The following is an 18,989-nucleotide window of genomic DNA, read 5'->3' on the forward strand; positions in this document are numbered from 1 at the left end:
AGTTGGGAAGACCTGGTAGACGCCTTTCGCGATAACTTCCAAGGTACATATGTCCGGCCACCACATGCCGATGACTTAAGTCACATCATCCAGCAGCCTAGAGAGTCAGCCAGAAAGCTCTGGACGAGGTTCTTAATTAAAAAGAACCAAATTGTCAACTGTCCGGACGCCAAAGCCCTCGCGGCCTTCAAACACAGCGTCCGGGATGAATGGCTTGCTCGCCACGTCGGTCAGGAAAAACCAAAATCCATGACAGCCCTTACCGCTCTTATGACCCGCCTTTGCACGGGAGAAGACAGCTGGCTCGCTCATAAGAGCAATGGCGCCAGCGACCCAGGCACTTCCGAAGTCCGAGACGGCAACGGAAAGCCAAAATGCAATAAATACAAGCGTCATAATAATGATGAAATAACACAAGACACAACAGTTAATGCCGGATTCAGTGGCTCCAAGCTCGGTCAACGAAAAAAGCCATCCAAGCCAAATAGAGACGGACCATCCAACCTCGATAAGATATTGGATCGTCCATGCCAGATTCATGGCACCCCCGATAAACCAGCTACCCATACCAACAGAAGATGTTGGGTCTTCAAACAAGCCAACAAATTCAAAGCCGAACACAAGGGGAAGGGGTCGCCCAGTGACAGCGATGACGAAGAGACTCGCCGGCCGAATACTGGGGTTCAGAAGCAATCCCCCCCGAAGTGCAAACAGTAAATATGGTATATGTTGGGGAACGTAGTAATTTCAAAAAAAATCCTACGCACATGCAACATCATGGTGATGGATAGCAACGATAGGGGAGAGTGTGTCCACGTACCCTCGTAGACCGAAAGCGGAAGCGTTAGCACAACATGGTTGATGTAGTTGTACGTCTTCACAATCCGACCGATCAAGTACCGAACGCTTGTCACCTCCGAGTTCTGCACACGTTCAACTCGATGAAATCCCTCGAACTCCGATCCAGCCGAGCTTTGAGGGAGAGTTCCGTCAGCACAACGGCGTGGTGACGATGTTGATGTTCTACCGTTGCAGGGCTTCGCCTAAGCACCGCTACGATATTATTGAGGTGGACTATGGTGGAGAGGGGCACGACACACGGCTAAAAGATCCAAGAGATCAATTGTTGTGTCTATGGGGTGCCCCTCTCCTCCGTATATAAAGGGGGGAGGAGAGGGCCGGCCAAGGGGAGCAGGCGCGCCCAAGTGGGGAGTCCTACTCCCACCGGGAGTAGGACTCCTCCTTTTCCTATTTGGAGAGGGAGAGGGAAGGAAGAGGAAGGAGGGAGGAAGGAAAGGGGGCGGCCCCCTCCCAATTCGGATTGGGCTTGGGGGGGCACCTCCCTTGCTCCTTTACCCTCCTTTCCACTAAATCCCATTAAGGCCCATATACCTCTCGGGGGGTTCCGATAACCTCCCGGTGCTCCGGTATTATCCCGATCTCACCCGGAACCATTCTGATATCCAAATATAGTCGTCCAATATATCGGTCTTTATGTCTCGACCATTTCGAGACTCCTCCTCATGTCCGTGATCACATCTGGGACTCCGAACTACCTTTGGTACATCAGAACACATAAACTCATAATATAACCGTCATCGAACTTTAAGCATGCGGACCCTACGGGTTCGAGAACTATGTAGACATGATCAAGACACGTTTCCGGTCAATAAACAATAGCGGAACCTGGATGCTCATATTGGCTCCTACATATTCTACGAAGATCTTTATTGGTCAAACCGCATAACAACATAGGTTGTTCCCTTTGTCATCGGTATGTTACTTGCCCAAGATTCGATCGTCGGTATCTTAATACCTAGTTCAATCTCGTTACAGGCAAGTCTCTTTACTCGTTCCGTAATACATCATCCCGCAACTAACTCATTAGTTGCAATGCTTGCAAGGCTTAAGTGATGTGTATTACCGAGTGGGCCCAGAGATACCTCTCTGATAATCGGAGTGACAAATCCTAATCTCGAAATACGCCAACCCAACAAGTACCTTCGGAGACACCTGTAGAGCACCTTTAGAATCACCCAGTTACGTTGTGACGTTTGGTAGCACACAAAGTGTTCCTCCGGTAAACGGGAGTTGCATAATCTCATAGTCATAGGAACATGTATAAGTCATGAAGAAAGCAATAGCAACATACTAAACGATCAAGTGCTAAGCTAACGGAATGGGTCAAGTCAATCACATCATTCTCCTAATGATGTGATCCCATTAATCAAATGACAACTCTTTGTCTATGGCCAGGAAACATAACCATCTTTGATCCACGAGCTAGTCAAGTAGAGGCATACTAGTGACACTCTGTTTGTCTATGTATTCACACATGTATCATGTTTCCGGTTAATACAATTCTAGCATGAATAATAAACTAATAGCAAGGCACACATCAGGTCTGGTACACAGACATGATAGAGCCTATGGCTGAAGCATAGGGAACATCTTTCATTTTCTCTCCATCTTTTGCAGTGGTCGGGCATTGAGTCTTACTCAACTTCACACCTTGTAACACAGGCAAGTACCCTTTATTTGCTTGATCCATTTTGAACTTCTTCAAAACTTTGTCAAGGTATGTGCTTTGTGAAAGTCCATTTAAGCATCTCGATCTATCTCTATAGATTTTGATGCCCAATATATAAGTAGCTTCACCGAGGTCCTTCATTGAAAAACTCTTATTCAAATATCCTTTTATGCTATCCAGAAATTCTATATCATTTCCAATCAACAATATGCCATCCACATATAATATCAGAAATGCTACAGAGCTCCCACTCACTTTCTTGTAAATACATGCTTCTCCAAAAGTCTGTATAAAACCATATGCTTTGATCACACTATCAAAACGTTTATTCCAACTCCGAGAGGCTTGCACCAGTCCATAAATGGATCGCTGGAGCTTGCACACTTTGTTAGCTCCCTTTGGATCGACAAAACCTTCCGGTTGCATCATATACAACTCTTCTTCCAGAAATCCATTCAGGAATGCAGTTTTGACATCCATTTGCCAAATTTCATAATCATAAAATGCGGCAATTGCTAACATGATTCAGACAGACTTAAGCATCGCTACGGGTGAGAAGGTCTCGTCGTAGTCAATCCCTTGAACTTGTCGAAAACCTTTTGCAACAAGTCGAGCTTTATAGACAGTAACATTACCGTTAGCGTCATTCTTCTTCTTGAAGATCCATTATTCTCGATGGCTTGCCGATCATCGGGCAAGTCAACCAAAGTCCACACTTTGTTCTCATACATGGATCCCATCTCAGATTTCATGGCCTCAAGCCATTTTGCGGAATCTGGGCTCACCATCGCTTCTTCATAGTTCGTAGATTCGTCACGGTCTAGTAACATAACCTCCAGAACAGGATTACCGTACCACTCTGGTGCGGATCTTACTCTGTTTGACCTACAAGGTTTAGTAACAACTTGATCTGAAGTTTCATGATCATCATCATTAACTTCCTCACTAATTGGTGTAGACATCACAGGAACCGGTTTCTGTGATGAACTACTTTTCAATAAGGGAGCAGATACTGTTACCTCATCAAGTTCTACTTTCCTCCCACTCACGTCTTTCGAGAGAAACTCCTTCTCTAGGAAGGATCCATTCTTAGCAACGAATGTCTTGCCTTCGGATCTGTGATCGAAGGTGTACCCAATAGTATTCTTTGGGTATCCTATGAAGACACATTTCTCCGATTTGGGTTCGAGCTTATCAGGTTGAAGCTTTTTCACATAAGCACCGCAACCCCAAACTTTAAGAAACGACAACTTTTGTTTCTTGCCAAACCACAGTTCATAAGGTGTCATCTCAACGGATTTTGATGCTGCCCTATTTAACGTGAATGCGGCCGTCTCTAAAGCATAACCCCAAAACGATAGCGGTAAATCAGTAAGAGACATCATAGATTGCACCATATCTAGTAAAGTACGATTATGACGTTCGGACACACCATTACGCTGTGGTGTTTCGGGTGGCGTGAGTTGCGAAACTATTCCGCATTGTTTCAAATGTAGACCAAACTCGTAACTCAATTATTCTCCTCCATGATCAGATCATAGAAACTTTATTTTCTTGTTGCGATGATTTTCAACTTCACTCTGAAATTCTTTGAACTTTTCAAATATTTGAGACTTATGTTTCATTAAGTAGATATACCCATATCTGCTTAAATCATCTGTGAAGGTGAGAAAATAACGATACCCGCCGCGAGCCTCAACATTCATTGGACCACATACATCAGTATGTATGATCTCCAACAAATCAGTTGCTCGCTCTATAGTTCCGGAGAACGGTGTTTTAGTCATCTTGCCCATGAGGCATGGTTCGCAAGTACCAAGTGATTCATAATCATGTGATTCCAAAAGTCCATCAGTATGGAGTTTCTTCATGCGCTTTACACCAATATGACCCAAATGGCAGTGCCGCAAATAAGTTGCACTATCATTATCAACTCTGCATCTTTTGTCTTCAACATTATGAATATGGGTATCACTACTATCGAGATTCATCAAAAATAGACCACTCTTCAAGGGTGCATGACCATAAAATATATTACTCATATAAATAGAACAACCATTATTCTCAGATTTAAATGTGTCGGCGTTCTGGGAACGGGGGTCCCCAGACTTGCCTGCCTGCGGCCTGCGGCGTGGCTCAAAGGGGGGCCCAGCGCGGCCCATCTTCACCAACACAAACCCAAGACCCTCGCGGGGCGGACGACGCGGAGCTTCCTCAGGCGCGGCCTCGTCAGGCTGGCTCACGAGGAGGTAGAGAGATCAAGGCGGGGTACCTCACGAGGTGCCCATGACGCAAGCCATGACGACCGGGGACCCCAGGCGGGTGCCAGCCCGCGCAGTGTCCTCCCTTCCTCTTTGGTGCAAAGGGGGCAAGCGCAGCCGCGGAGTACCGAGGCATCAGGCAAAGGTTGCCATTTCGGTGCAACGAGACCAAGACCAGGTGGACTACGAGATGGAGGTCACCGTGGAGCCCAAGACGGCGTCATCACCAGAGCTTTGCGCAGGCGAAGACTACTTTTGTCAGGATAGTTGATACTAGCTGTCCCCGTTCAAATTAGCCCGCCATTGTTGGCTCCCTTCCCGCTCGATATTTGGGAAGAGGACCAGGGCCTCTATAAATAGGACCAGCCACCCACAGAGCAGAGGGAGAGCGAGCTGGAGGAATCGAAGGGTAGAGAAAAGCGAGTTAGCCGGGGGGTTGGAAGGATAGAGAAGATCAAAGAGAGAGAGAGACGGGTGACTGAGCTCCTCCCAGTAGTTCATCGCCCCAGCCAAGAACAGACCTTCGTGAGGCTGTTCTTCCTTGTATTGTTCATCATCATCAGCCCAAGAGGCAAACCACCACACCACACACTGGAGTAGGGTATTACACCACAACGGTGGCCCGAACCAGTATAAACCCTACGTCTCTTGTGTTGTTCTTTCCATAGTTCAGATCCTAGCAAGGCGGAGGGGTGCAGGTAGGTAGGAGGCGAAATCTCCGCACGCACCCCAGTGTTCGAACCTCAAGGGTCTGCCTGAACCCGAAATCCGACATTTGGCGCGCCAGGTAGGGGTGCGCCGGGATTTGTCTTCCACTACCCCGTTCTCCTCCGACCATCACGCCCATGTCTGACGCTCGTCGGGCCCGCGCCGAGCGCCGGGCCGCGCTCGCTTCCCGCGTCGCCCAGACGGCCCCTGTCGGTGGGCGTCCTCACCGTTCCTCGTCACCTGCCGTCAACGCCGCCACCGGCCCGGCGGGGGACGAGCAGCAAGCATCGTCCTAGCATCCGTTCGTGCGGCAAGACGGCCGCACTGCAACTCCCTCGCTCACCCCAGCTGGTTCTTCGTCCCGCGCGCTCCGCGCGCCCATGGAGGCTCGGGCTGCACTCATCGCAGCGAACGAGCTCCTGCGCTACCATCCTGTCGACGACGTCTACGAAGAATGGCTCGACCGCGTCGCCGAGCTCGTCCGCGCCGCAGGGGGCTCTCCTGCGTCATCCGTTCCGCTGCACCGCACCCCACCCCGTGCAGGCAATGAAGCTCCGGCGGCGCCCCGGCCGCCTCCTCCTCAGGAAGGCGCCATGGCTTCAAGGCGCGTGGCCCCTGGGCGGAACCTGCTCCGTCAGGCACCAGCGCAGCAAGAGCAGAGCTGTCAAGAAGTCCCTCGCCCGCAAGAAGCTGCCCGGGCGCTCCCTGCTCCAGCACGTCGCGACCATGCTCCTGCTCCCGCGCGTCAGGACCCCGCGCTACTCCCAGCTGCAGCGCGTGGGGACATGCAAGACCAAGCTCCCCGTCATCCAAGGCCTCCCGTGGCCACAACAGGCTGCCGCGTCTTCACCGTCGAGCTACGCAACGTCGCGTGGCCCGGCAAGTTCAAGCCAGACTTGCCTCCTCGCTACGATGGCACGGCTGACCCTGCGGAGTTCCTCCAGCTCTACGAGCTGGGCATCGAAGCTGCCAATGGAGACGAGAAGGTCATGGCGAACTGGTTCCCCATGGCACTCAAGGACGGGGCCCGCACCTGGCTCCTGAACCTGGATCCAGGCACAATCTCCTCCCGGGATGAGATGCGCACCCGCTTCATCGCCAACTTCCAAGGCACTCGCGACCGGCCACCCGCCGTGAGCGACATGCGCCGCATCAAGCAACAGCCCGGGGAGACCCTACAGAAGTACATCCAACGCTTCAAGAACGTGCGCCTCAAGATTCCCAAGGTGACTGAGGAGGCCATCATCTCGGCCTTCTCCGACGGCGTGCGCGACGTCAAGATGAAGGAGGAGTTGGCGATGCATGAAGACCTATGCACTTCCTTGGAACTGTTCAACCTGGCAACCAAGTGCGCCAGGGACGAGGAAGGGCGTCTCTCCCTCCTCGAGCTTCCTGCCGCAGACCCAGAGGAGAAGAAACCCAAGGCCAAGGATGTGAAGCGCAAGGGGGCTGCCGTGCTCGCGGTAGAACCAGACACCAAGCGGGGCAGAGATCAGCCTGAACCTTCCAAGGGCAGCCGGTACTGTGTGTACCACGACCTCCACACCCACAACACCAACGAATGTCAAGAGCTCCGAGCCGTGCGAGAAGGAAGGATCGGCCGTTGCCCTGACCGCAGTGATCAGGGCTATGGCCGGGGAGGAGGAAGGAACGCAGGACGCTGGGAAGACCGTGGCCCGCGCCAAGGGTGGCGCGATCAACCTCGGGAGGATCGTTGGCAAGACCCGCCTCGTGAGGGAGGCTGGAGGGATCAGCCTCGCGAGGGAGACTGGAGGGATCAGCCTCACGAGGATCGTCCGCAAGGCAACGCAGGCCTCCCATCGCTGCCGCCGCAGCCAAGGAGAAACGAGGACCGCCACTAGGACGAGGGGGCTGGGGGCTTCCAGGAGCCCCGCGCGATCGCCTGCATCCTGGGCGGGGCACAAGCCCCAGCCTCTCAGCGCATCTTCAAGCAGTTCGCCCGCGAAGTGAACGCAGTCCTCCCCAGGCTCGAAGCCACGCGCCCTCTCAGGTGGTCGGCGTGCGCCATCACGTTCAGCTCAGCAGATCAGCTCAAGTGTGCGGCTACAGCCGGAGTTCTCCCGATGCTTTGTTCCCCAATCATCAACAACGTGGTAGTCACCAAGACCCTCATCGATGGCGGTGCAGGGCTCAACGTCCTGTCCGTGGAAACATTCAACAACCTCCAAGTGCCCTACAGCCAGCTTCAGCCAACCAAGCCCTTCTCCGGTGTCACCGACGGCTCCACGGTCCCGATTGGGCAGGTCCGCCTCCCTGTCACCTTTGGGGCACGCGACAACTACCGCACCGAGCTCATTGACTTCGACGTCGCTCACATTCGCCTGCCGTACAACGCCATCCTTGGGTACCCAGCGCTGGCCAAGTTCATGGCCGTAACTCACCACGGCTACAACGTCCTCAAGATGCCAAGAAGCGGCGGAGTCATCACGGTGCCATGTGAAGAGAAGGACGCGGTGTGTTCCCTGGAACGAGCCTTTCAGGCCGCGTCACTAGAAGACCCGGATCGTGGAAGCAGGAGGCCTCCCGAGACCGCCCCTAAGAAGAAGAAGACATCGTCCGGCCTGACCACTCAGGAGGCAGGCCCCTCTGGGCCCGTGCCTGCCCAGGGGGAACCTCCTTCCATCGCATAGGAAAGCGCGCCCGGTACCCTCCTCAGGCAGGGCTCGGGGGCTCTCCCCTGGAGGGCCACTGACCTAGCTAGGATCACGAGGAAGGCGCTTGGGCACCACATGGAGGCGTGTTTAGAAGCACGTTTCCTTCAAGAAGGAGCAAGGCAAGGAGACCCAGACCCTCAGGAGTTCATCAGCAAGGCCATTCAGGAGTTACAGGAGTCAAGAGTCATGAAAGGCGGCCGCCGCCTACCAGCAGTGGCTCCCCATCCAGGCGAGGATGGTGGGCTGCGCGTCTGCATCGACATACCAGGGCTCAACCGAGTCGCCTCTCTGGAGCGCCTCTGGCCCTCGCGAGTGGGGCGCTGCGGAGGCCCACCCCACAGCTACGTTCGCATGCCTTACGGCTTGCCGAACGCGGCTGACACGTACCAGCGCCTCATGAGGGGCGTCACGGAGGCATGAGAGGCCAGGCGTTCCGCAGCCCTGGCGGGGATGGAGATGGCCCGTGAGGAGCCGCCAGCGCCTCCGGAGCCTCCCGAGGCCCCTGGGCCTGGGGGCTCATGAGGATCGGCTTCCGCAGCCCACCGAGCCTGCTACATCAATGCTCCTTCGTCCTCAACATCATCAGGTGACGTCTTTCGAGTTTTATTTCCAGCTGGGAGCGCCCCCCAGGGCTGCATTATTCCCAGGCTGCGTGGGTCCGTCCTTGCGGCGTGTATCCCCTTTTTATTCCATGTTGTTAGCTTACCTTGTTGGGGGCGCCCCTCGGGCTGCATGACCCCCCAAGTCGCTCGGGCCTGACCCAGCGATGTCCGCATTCCCAGCATCTATTTGAACGAATCCACTCCTTCACGGCTAATGTGTTTTACCTAGTTGCCTGCTCAGCTGACGCCAACTAACGGAGCTGCTCCCAAATGGCACGACGCTTGCGCATGGGTCCGTCCCTGCAACGCCGACAAACCTGGATGGCTGAGCTCTGGCCGCGGCAGCCCCGCATAGTGTCACCTCGTCAATCCTTCAGTGCCTCACTACCCCTCGGAAGCAACCAAAGGCTGACTATCAATTGTCATGGCAACCCCTTGTTTTTTTTCTATGATGGACCTGCAGGACCTCCTGAAGGAGCTGCGTCAGGCGAGGCCCTTGCGGTGTCTCCTTCGCTCTCGTCCGCGCGAACCACTTGCACGTTAAAGGGGGGGTGCCTGAGCATCGCGACTTAGGGCTCCTACTGGCTCTCCAGCCCTCACCCTCTGGCCTTGACCACGACATCGCGACCTGGCATACCAGCGACAGCTGAGACTCGCTCGAGGGCCGGGACCCGAGGATGTAGAGCAGGAAGGGGAGCAAAGGCGAGAGGGGAGAGACACATGAGGACCTCACCGAGAAACCTCGCGCCTGCCGATGCACGGACCCGGCGACACACCAGAGAGTGGCCCCTGATCCTCGAGATAAGTCATCACCCGGAAGCGCCAGCTGCCATGGCACCATCCCCGCACCTCATGCTACCCCGTGTTAGCGACGCCGCTCTCCTTTCTCACCAAACGACGTCTGCTTGGGCGCCAAAGGGGACCTCCTGAGCATCGCAACTCAGGGGCTCTTACCGGACTCCGGGTCGCTCACCTCCTGGCCTTGACCACGGCATCGCGACCTGGCATACCAGCGACGGCTGAAGCTGCCTTGGGACTGGGACCTGTCGGCGCAGAGCACCAAGCCCTCGTGAGGTTCGAAAGGGAGGACTGAGCTAAGACGGAATGAGCAACTCGCGCAATTCTACGACAAGGGTTATATTAACAAAACAGGATCAAAGGCACCTTACAAGCCCCCACGGGGCGCGTTTTTGATTCCTCACAGGGAACAGATCCTAAAGGGACTCAAACTACATGCGGCCCTGCAAAAGACGCCATCATCAACAGTGGGCCATCAAGCACCGACGCCAACCCCATCCAGATCAGAGTCGGCAGCGGCCTGACGAGCCTGCCCTGCTCCAGGAGCGGCGCCGGCTCGGGGGCTCGTAGCTGTCGTCGCTCGTCTCCGGAGTCGCGAAGAGCTCGCCGGAGTTGCTGGAGCCTCCGACGCCTCCACCGCCTGAGGAGCCGCCAAGGGAGCGGTTGGCGGGCCCAGTCCTCGTCGCGGCAGGGTCCTGGCCAGCTTCCCTGGGGCAGCACTCCAGCCGGCGCCCGCTCGCGTCGAAGACCTTGAAGAGCATCACCGAAGCACCGTCGTAATCCAAGTGGACCGCGAAGACGCCCCTTACCCTGCAAACCCGGGCGATCTCTCTCCAGCCCGAGTCATGAAGACCTCGCCCGGGGCAACGACCGCGACCTCTGCCTCGGTCGCGAGGGTGCTGCAGCCGGCGTGCTGCAGCCAAAGCTCCAGGTGCTCCCCCTGCGGGATGATGGAGGCGAAGAAGGGAGGAAGGCGGATCCAAGACTGAAGAGGAATGGCGACGTGGAGCACGAACTCTCGGGAGGAGCCCTCGGTGTGGACCCCGGGGGGACGACCCACACCTTCATGACCCGTCGGCGCCGACGGCGGCGCCGCCCATGGCGGTCAGCATCAGCTCCTTCGGGGCCCTCGACGTGGGCGTACAATGGCAGCGGGAACCCCGGCGGCACCCGCTCGCACCAAGGCCTCGACACCACCTGAAGGGCCCCTTCGTCCGGGCCACGGGGGACGAGCCGTTTCTTCGGCGGGAGTGGGTCTGGTTCCTCTCGGGGAGCTTTTCCCTTCTCTGCCGTCGAGAACCGGCGGATCGGAGCCATCGCAGCAAGACGGAGCAAGGATCGGGAAGAAGGAGAAGCAAGGGGAGATGGACTGGAAGGGCGCACGTTGTTCCGTACTTATGGCCGGCGAAGGCCAACCGCCGACCTCCACGATTGCAGGTAATCATGACCCACTTTGCATGCAGGGACTTGTCCAATCTGTGCAGTTGCCGAGGCGCCATGGGGAAGTGGAGGCGCCCACGACCAACCAACCGCCACGCGGCACCCAAGGCCGCAGGCTGTTAGGGCCCGCGGCGCTTCGCTCTTGCCCTTCCGCCTCCCTGCACGGCCAAGTCCGGGCGCGCCTTGGGCCCGGGGGCTACTGTCGGCGTTCTGGGAACGGGGGTCCCCAGACTTGCCTGCCTGTGGCCTACGGCGTGGCTCAAAGGGGGGCCCAGCGCGGCCCATCTTCACCAACACAAACCCAAGACCCTCGCGAGGGGCCAAGCCTCGCGGGGCGGACGACGTGGAGCTTCCTCAGGCACGGCCTCGTCAGGCTGGCTCACGAGGAGGCGGAGAGATCAAGGCGGGGTACCTCACGAGGTGCCCATGACGCAAGCCATGACGACCGGGGGTGCCAGGCGGGTGCCAACCCGCGCAGTGTCCTCCCTTCCTCTTTGGTGCAAAGGGGGCAAGCGCAGCCGCGGAGTACCGAGGCATCAGGCAAAGGTTGCCATTTTGGTGCAACGAGACCAAGACCAGGAGGACTACGAGACGGAGGTCACCGTGGAGCCCAAGACGGCATCATCACCAGAGCTTTGCGCAAGCGAAGACTACTTTTGTCAGGATAGTTGATACTAGCTGTCCCCCTTCAAATTAGCCCGCCATTGTTGGCTCCCTTCCCGCTCGATATTTGGGAAGAGGACCAGGGCCTCTATAAATAGGACCAGCCATCCACAGAGCAGAGGGAGAGCGAGCCAGAGGAATCGAAGGGCAGAGAAAAGCGAGCTAGCCGGGGGGTTGGAAGGATAGAGAAGATCAAAGAGAGAGAGAGAGAGAAGGGTGACTGAGCTCCTCCCAGCAGTTCATCGCCCCAGCCAAGAACAGACCTTCGCGAGGCTGTTCTTCCTTGTATTGTTCATCATCATCAGCCCAAGAGGCAAACCACCACACCACACACTGGAGTAGGGTATTACACCACAACGGTGGCCCGAACCAGTATAAACCTTGCGTCTCTTGTGTTGTTCTTTCCATAGTTCAGATCCTAGCAAGGCGGAGGAGTGCAGGTAGGTAGGAGGCGAAATCTCCGCGCGCACCCAAGTGTTCGAACCTCAAGGGTCTGCCGGAACCCAAAATCAGACAAAATGGATAACCGTCTCGCATCAAACAAGATCCAAATATAATGTTCATGCTCAACGCTGGCACCAAGTAACAATTATTTAGGTCTAAAACTAATCCCGAAGGTAGATGTAGAGGTAGCGTGCCGACAGCGATCACATCGACTTTGGAACCATTTCCCACGCGCATCGTCACCTCGTCCTTAGCCAGTGTTCGCTTAATCTGTAGTCCCTGTTTTGAGTTGCCAATATTAGCAACAGAACCAGTATCAAATACTCAGGTGCTACTGTGAGCTCTGGTAAGGTACACATCAATAACATGTATATGACATATACCTTTGTTCACCTTGCCAACCTTCTTATCCGCCAAATACTTGGGGCAGTTCTGCTTCCAGTGACCAGTCTGCTTGTAGTAGAAGCACTCAGTCTCAGTCTTAGGTCCAGACTTGGGTTTCTTCTCTTGAGCAGCAACTTGTTTGGTGTTCTTCTTGAAGTTCCCCTTCTTCTTCCCTTTGCCCTTTTTCTTGAAACTGGTGGTCTTATTGACCATCAACACTTGATGCTCCTTCTTGATTTCTACCTCCGCAGCCTTTAGCATTGCGAAGAGCTCGGGAATCGTCTTATCCATCCCTTGCATGTTATAGTTCATCACGAAGCTCTTGTAGCTTGGTGGCAGTGATTGAAGAATTCTATCAATGACGCTATCATCTGGAAGATTAACTCCTAGTTGAATCAAGTGATTGTTATACCCAGACATTCTGAGTATATGCTCACTGACAGAACTATTCTCCTCCATCTTGCAGCTCTAGAACTTATTGGAGACTTCATATCTCTCAATCCGGGCATTTGCTTGAAATATTAACTTCAACTCCTGGAACATCTCATATGCTCCATGACGTTCAAAACGTCATTGAAGTCCCAGTTCTAAGCCGTAAAGCATGGCACACTGAACTATCGAGTCGTCATCAGCGTTGCTTTGTCAGACGTTCATAACATCTGGTGTTGCTCCTGCAGCAGGTTTGGCACCTAGCGGTGCTTCCAGGACGTAATTCTTTTGTGCAGCAATGAGGATAATCCTCAAGTTACAGACCCAGTACGTGTAATTGCTACCATCATCTTTCAACTTTGATTTCTTAAGGAACGCATTAAAATTCAACGGATCAACATCATGAGCCATCTATCTACAACAAACATAGACATGCAAAATACTATCAGGTACTAAGTTCATGATAAATTTAAGTTCAATTAATCATATTACTTAAGAACTCCCACTTAGATAGACATCCCTCTAATCATCTAAGTGATCACGTGATCCAAATCAACTAAACCATAACCGATCGTCACGTGAAATGGAGTAGTTTTCAATGGTGAACATCACTATGTTGATCACATCTACTATATGATTCACGCTTGACCATTCGGTCTCAGTGTTCCGAGGCCATATATGCATATGCTAGGCTCGTCAAGTTTAACCTGAGTATTCTGCGTGTGCAAAACTGGCTTGCACCCGTTGTAGAAGGACATAGAGCTTATCACACCCGATCATCACGTGGTGTCTGGGCACGACGAACTTTGGCAACGGTGCATACTGAGGGAGAACACTTTTATCTTGAAATTTAGTGAGCGATCATCTTATAATGCTACCATCAATCAAAGAAAAATAAGATGCATAAAAGATAAACATCACATGCAATCAATATAAGTGATATGATATGGCCATCATCATCTTGTGCTTGTGATCTCCATCTCCGAAGCACCGTCATGATCACCATTGTCACCGGCGCGACACCTTGATCTCCATCGTAGTATCGTTGTCGTCTCGCCAACTATTGCTTCTACGACTATCGCTACCGCTTAGTGATAAAGTAAAGCAATTACAGGGCGATTGCATTGCATAAAATAAAGCAACAACCATATGGCTCCTGCCAGTTGCCGATAACTCGGTTACAAAACATGATCATCTCATACAATAAAATATAGCATCATGTCTTGACCATATCACATCACAACATGCCCTGCAAAAACAAGTTAGACGTCCTCTACTTTGTTGTTGCAAGTTTTACGTGGCTGCTACGGGATGAGCAAGAACCGTTCTTACCTACGCATCAAAACCACAACCATAGTTCGTCAAGTTAATGCTGTTTTAACCTTCTCAAGGACCGGGCGTAACCACACTCGGTTCAACTAAAGTTGGAGAAACTGACACCCGCCAGCCACCTGTGTGCAAAGCACGTCGGTAGAACCAGTCTCGCGTAAGCGTATGCATAATGTCGGTCCGGGCTGCTTCAACCAACAATACCGCCGAACCAAAGTATGATATGCTGGTAACCAGTATGACTTGTATCGCCCACAACTCACTTGTGTTCTACTCGTGCATATAACATCAACGCATAAAACCAAGCTCGGATGCCACTATTGGGGAACGTAGTAATTTCAAAAAAATTCCTACGCACACGCAAGATCATGGTGATGCATAGCAACGAGAGGGGAGAGTGTGTCCACGTACCCTCGTAGACCGAAAGCGGAAGCGTTAGCACAATGCAGTTGATGTAGTCGTACGTCTTCACAATCCGACCGATCAAGTACCGAACGCACTGCACCTCTGAGTTCTGCACACATTCAACTTGATGACGTCCCTCGAACTCCGATCTAGCCGAGCTTTGAGGGAGAGTTCCATCAGCACAACGGCATGGTGACGATGTTGATGTTCTACCGTCACAGGGCTTCGCCTCAGCACCGCTACGATATTATCGAGGTGGACTATGGTGGAGAGGGGCACCACACACGGCTAAAAGATCCAAGAGATCAATTGTTGTGTCTATTGGGTGCCCCTCTCCTCCGTATATAAAGGGGGGAGGAGAGGGCCGGCCAAGGGGAGGAGGCGCGCCCAAGGGGGGAGTCCTACTCCCACCGGGAGTAGGACTCCTCCTTTTCCTATTTGGAGAGGGAGAGGGAAGGAAGAGGAAGGAGGGAGGAAGGAAAGGGGGGTCGGCCCCCTCCCAATTCGGATTGGGCTTGGGGGGGCGCCCCCTCCCTTGCTCCTTTCCACTAAAGCCCATTAAGGCCCATATACCTCCCGGGGGGTCCCGATAACGTCCCGGTGCTCCGGTATTATCCCGATCTCACCCGGAACCATTCCGGTATCCAAATATAGTCGTCCAATATATTGATCTTTACGTCTCGACTATTTCAAGACTCCTCATCATGTCCGTGATCACATCCGGGACACTGAACTACCTTCAGTACATCAAAACACATAAACTCATAATATAACCGTCATCGAACTTTATGCATGCGGACCCTACGGGCTCGAGAACTATGTAGACATGACCGAGACACGTCTCCGGTCAATAAGCAATAGCGGAACCTGGATGCTCATATTGGCTCCTACATATTCTACGAAGATCTTTATCGGTCAAACCGCATAACAACATATGTTGTTCCCTTTGTCATCGGTATGTTACTTGCCCGAGATTCGATCATCGGTATCTCAATACTGATAACCCACAAGTATAGGGGATCAATTGTAGCCTCTTTAATAAGTAAGAGTGTCGAACCCAACGAGGATCTAAAGGTAGAACAAATATTCCCTCAAGTCCTATCGACCACCGATACAACTCTACGCACGCTTGACGTTTGCTTTACCAGAAACAAGTATGAAACTGGAAGTACTTTGTAGGTGTTTTTGGGTAAGCTTGCAAGAAAGTAAAGAGCATGTAAATAAAAGCTAGGGGCTGTTTAGATAAAGACACAACTAAATTAGTTTTAGTAAAGAGCTTTTGTCAACAAGAAGGTTATTTGTCCCTAGGCAATCGATAACTAGACCGGTAATCATTATTGCAATTTTATTTGAGGGAGAGGCATAAGCTAACATACTTTCTCTACTTGGATCATATGCACTTATGATTGGAACTCTAGCAAGCATCTGCAACTACTAACGATTCATTAAGGTAAAACCCAACCATAGTATTAAAGCATCAAGTCCCCTTTATCCCATACGCAAACAACCTACTTACTCGGGTCTGTGCTTCTGTCACTCATGCCACCCACCATAAGCAAATCATAAGCATATTGCAAACCCTACAGCGGGAATCCCTCACGCTTGCGCGACACGGAGAGCACCATAGGACAGCACCATTAATAAAACATACAACTCAAACCAATCACGATCATCAAATAGCCATTAGGACAAAACAGATCTACTCAAACATCATAGGATAGCCATACATCATTGGGAAATAATATATAGCGTTGAGAACCATGTTTAAGTAGAGATTACAGCGGGTAAGAGAGAGGTTACACCGCTACATAGAGGGGGGAAGAGTTGGTGATGATGGCGGTGAAGTTGTTGGTGAAGATGGCGGTGATGATGATGGCCCCGGTAGCGCTCCGGTGCCACTGGAAGCAAGGGGGAGAGGGCCCCCCTTCTTCTTCTTCTTCCTTGACCTCCTCCCTAGTTGGGAGAAGGGTTTCCCCTCTGGTCCTTGGCTCCCATGGCATGGGAGGGGCGAGAGCCCCTTCGAGATTGGATCTATCTCTCTGTCTTTCTCTGGTTCTGCGTTCTCTCCTGGCTCTGTTTCACCGTTTCGTATATATATGGAGATCCGTAACTCCGATTGGCCTGAAACCTTCGCCGTGATTTTTTCCGAATATTAGCTTTCTTGCGGCAAAAGAAGAGCGTCAACCGCCTTACGGTGGGCTCATGAGGGTAGGGGGCGCGCCCTAGGGGGGGCGCCCCCCTGCCTCGTGACCACCTCGGGCACTGGTTCGCGTTGATTTTCCTTCCGAATTTTCCATATTTTCCAAAAATAAGCTCCATCCGTTTTTATCCCGTTTGGACTCCGTTTGATATGGATATTCTGCGAAACTAGAAACATGGAACAGACAGGAATTGGCACTGGGCACTGGATCAATGTGTTAGTCCCAAAAATAATATAAAAAGTTGCCAAAAAGTATATGAAAGTTGAATAATATTGGCATGGTACAATCAAAAATTATAGATACGATGGAGACGTATCAACATCCCCAAGCTTAATTCCTGCTCGTCCTTGAGTAGGTAAATGATAAAAAAGATAATTTTTGATGTGGAATGCTACCTAGCATAATCTTGATCATATGTCTAATCATGGCATGAATATTAAGACACGAGTGATTCAAAGCAATAGTCTATCTTTTGACATAAAAATAATAATACTTCAAGCATACCAACCAAGCAATTATGTCTTATTGAAATAACATAGCCAAAGAAAGCTCATCCCTACAAAATCATATAGTCTGGCTATGCTCCATCTTCACCACACAAAATATTCACATCATGCACAACCCCGATGACAAGCCAAGCAATTGTTTCATACTTTTGATGTTCTCAAACCTTTTCAACTTTCACGCAATACATGAGCTTGAGCCATGGACATAGCACTATAGGTGGAATAGAATATGATGATGGGGGTTATGTGGAGAAGACAAAAAAGGAAGAAAGTATCACATCAACTAGGCGTATCAACGAGCTATGGAGATGCCCATTAATAGATATCAATGTGAGGAATAGGGATTTCCATGCAACGGATGCACTAGAGCTATAAGTATATGAAAGCTCAAACTGAAACTAAGTGGGTGTGCATCCAACTTGCTTGCTCATGAAGACCTAGGGCATTTGAGGAAGCCCATCATTGGAATATACAAGCCAAGTTCTATAATTAAAATTCCCACTAGTATATGAAAGTGATAACTCAAGAGACTCTCTATATGAAGAACATGGTGCTACTTTGAAGCACAAGTGTGGTAAAAGGATAGTAACATTGCCCCTTCTCTCTTTTTCTATCATTTTTTTTGTTTTTTTCTTTTTTTTTCTTTTTTGTAGGCTTCTTCGGCCTCTCTCTCTTTTTTGGGGGCTTCTTTGGCCACTTTTATTTTGATAACCTCACATGGGACAATGTTCTAATAATGATGATCATCACACTTTTATTTACTTACAACTCAATATTACAACTGGATATCTAGAACAAAGATATGACTCTATATGAATGCCTCCGGCGGTGTACCGGGATGTGCAATGATCTAGCGTAGCAATGACATCAAAAAACGGACAAGCCATGAAAACATCATGCTAGCTATCTTACGATCATGCAAAGCAATATGACAATGAATGCTCAAGTCATGCATATGATGCTGATGAAAGTTGCATGGCAATATATCTCGGAATGGCTATGGAAATGCCATGATAGGTAGGTATGGCGGCTGTTTTGAGGAAGGTATATGGTGGGTTTATGGTACCGGCGAAAGTTACGCAGTACTAGAGAGGCTAGCAATGGTGGAAGGGTGAGAGTGCGTATAATCCATGGACTCAAGATTAGTCATAAAGAACTCACATACTTATTGCAAAAATCTATTAGTCATCGAAACAAAGTACTATGCGCATGCTCCTAGGGGGATAGATTGGTAGGAAAAGACCATTGCTCGTCCCCGACCGCCACTCATAAGGAAGACAATCAATAAATAAATCATGCTCCGACTTCGTTACATAACGGTTCACCATACGTGCATGCTACGGGAATCACAAACCTCAACACAAGTATTTCTACAATTCACAATTACTCGACTAGCATGACTCTAATATCACCACCTTTATATCGCAAAACTATTGCAATGAATCAAACATATCATATTCAGCGATCTACAAGTTTATGTAGGATTTTATGACTAACCATGTGAATGACCAGTTCCTGTCATCTCTCTAAATAGATATAAGTGAAGCAAGAGAGTTTAATTCTTTCTACAAAAGATATGCCCACGCTCTTACAAGTATAAGTGAAGAAAAAGAG

This window comes from Triticum urartu, chromosome 2A, assembly GCF_056163025.1.
Source record: "Triticum urartu cultivar PI428250 chromosome 2A, HENAU_Tu73, whole genome shotgun sequence".
Lineage (NCBI taxonomy): Eukaryota > Viridiplantae > Streptophyta > Magnoliopsida > Poales > Poaceae > Triticum > Triticum urartu.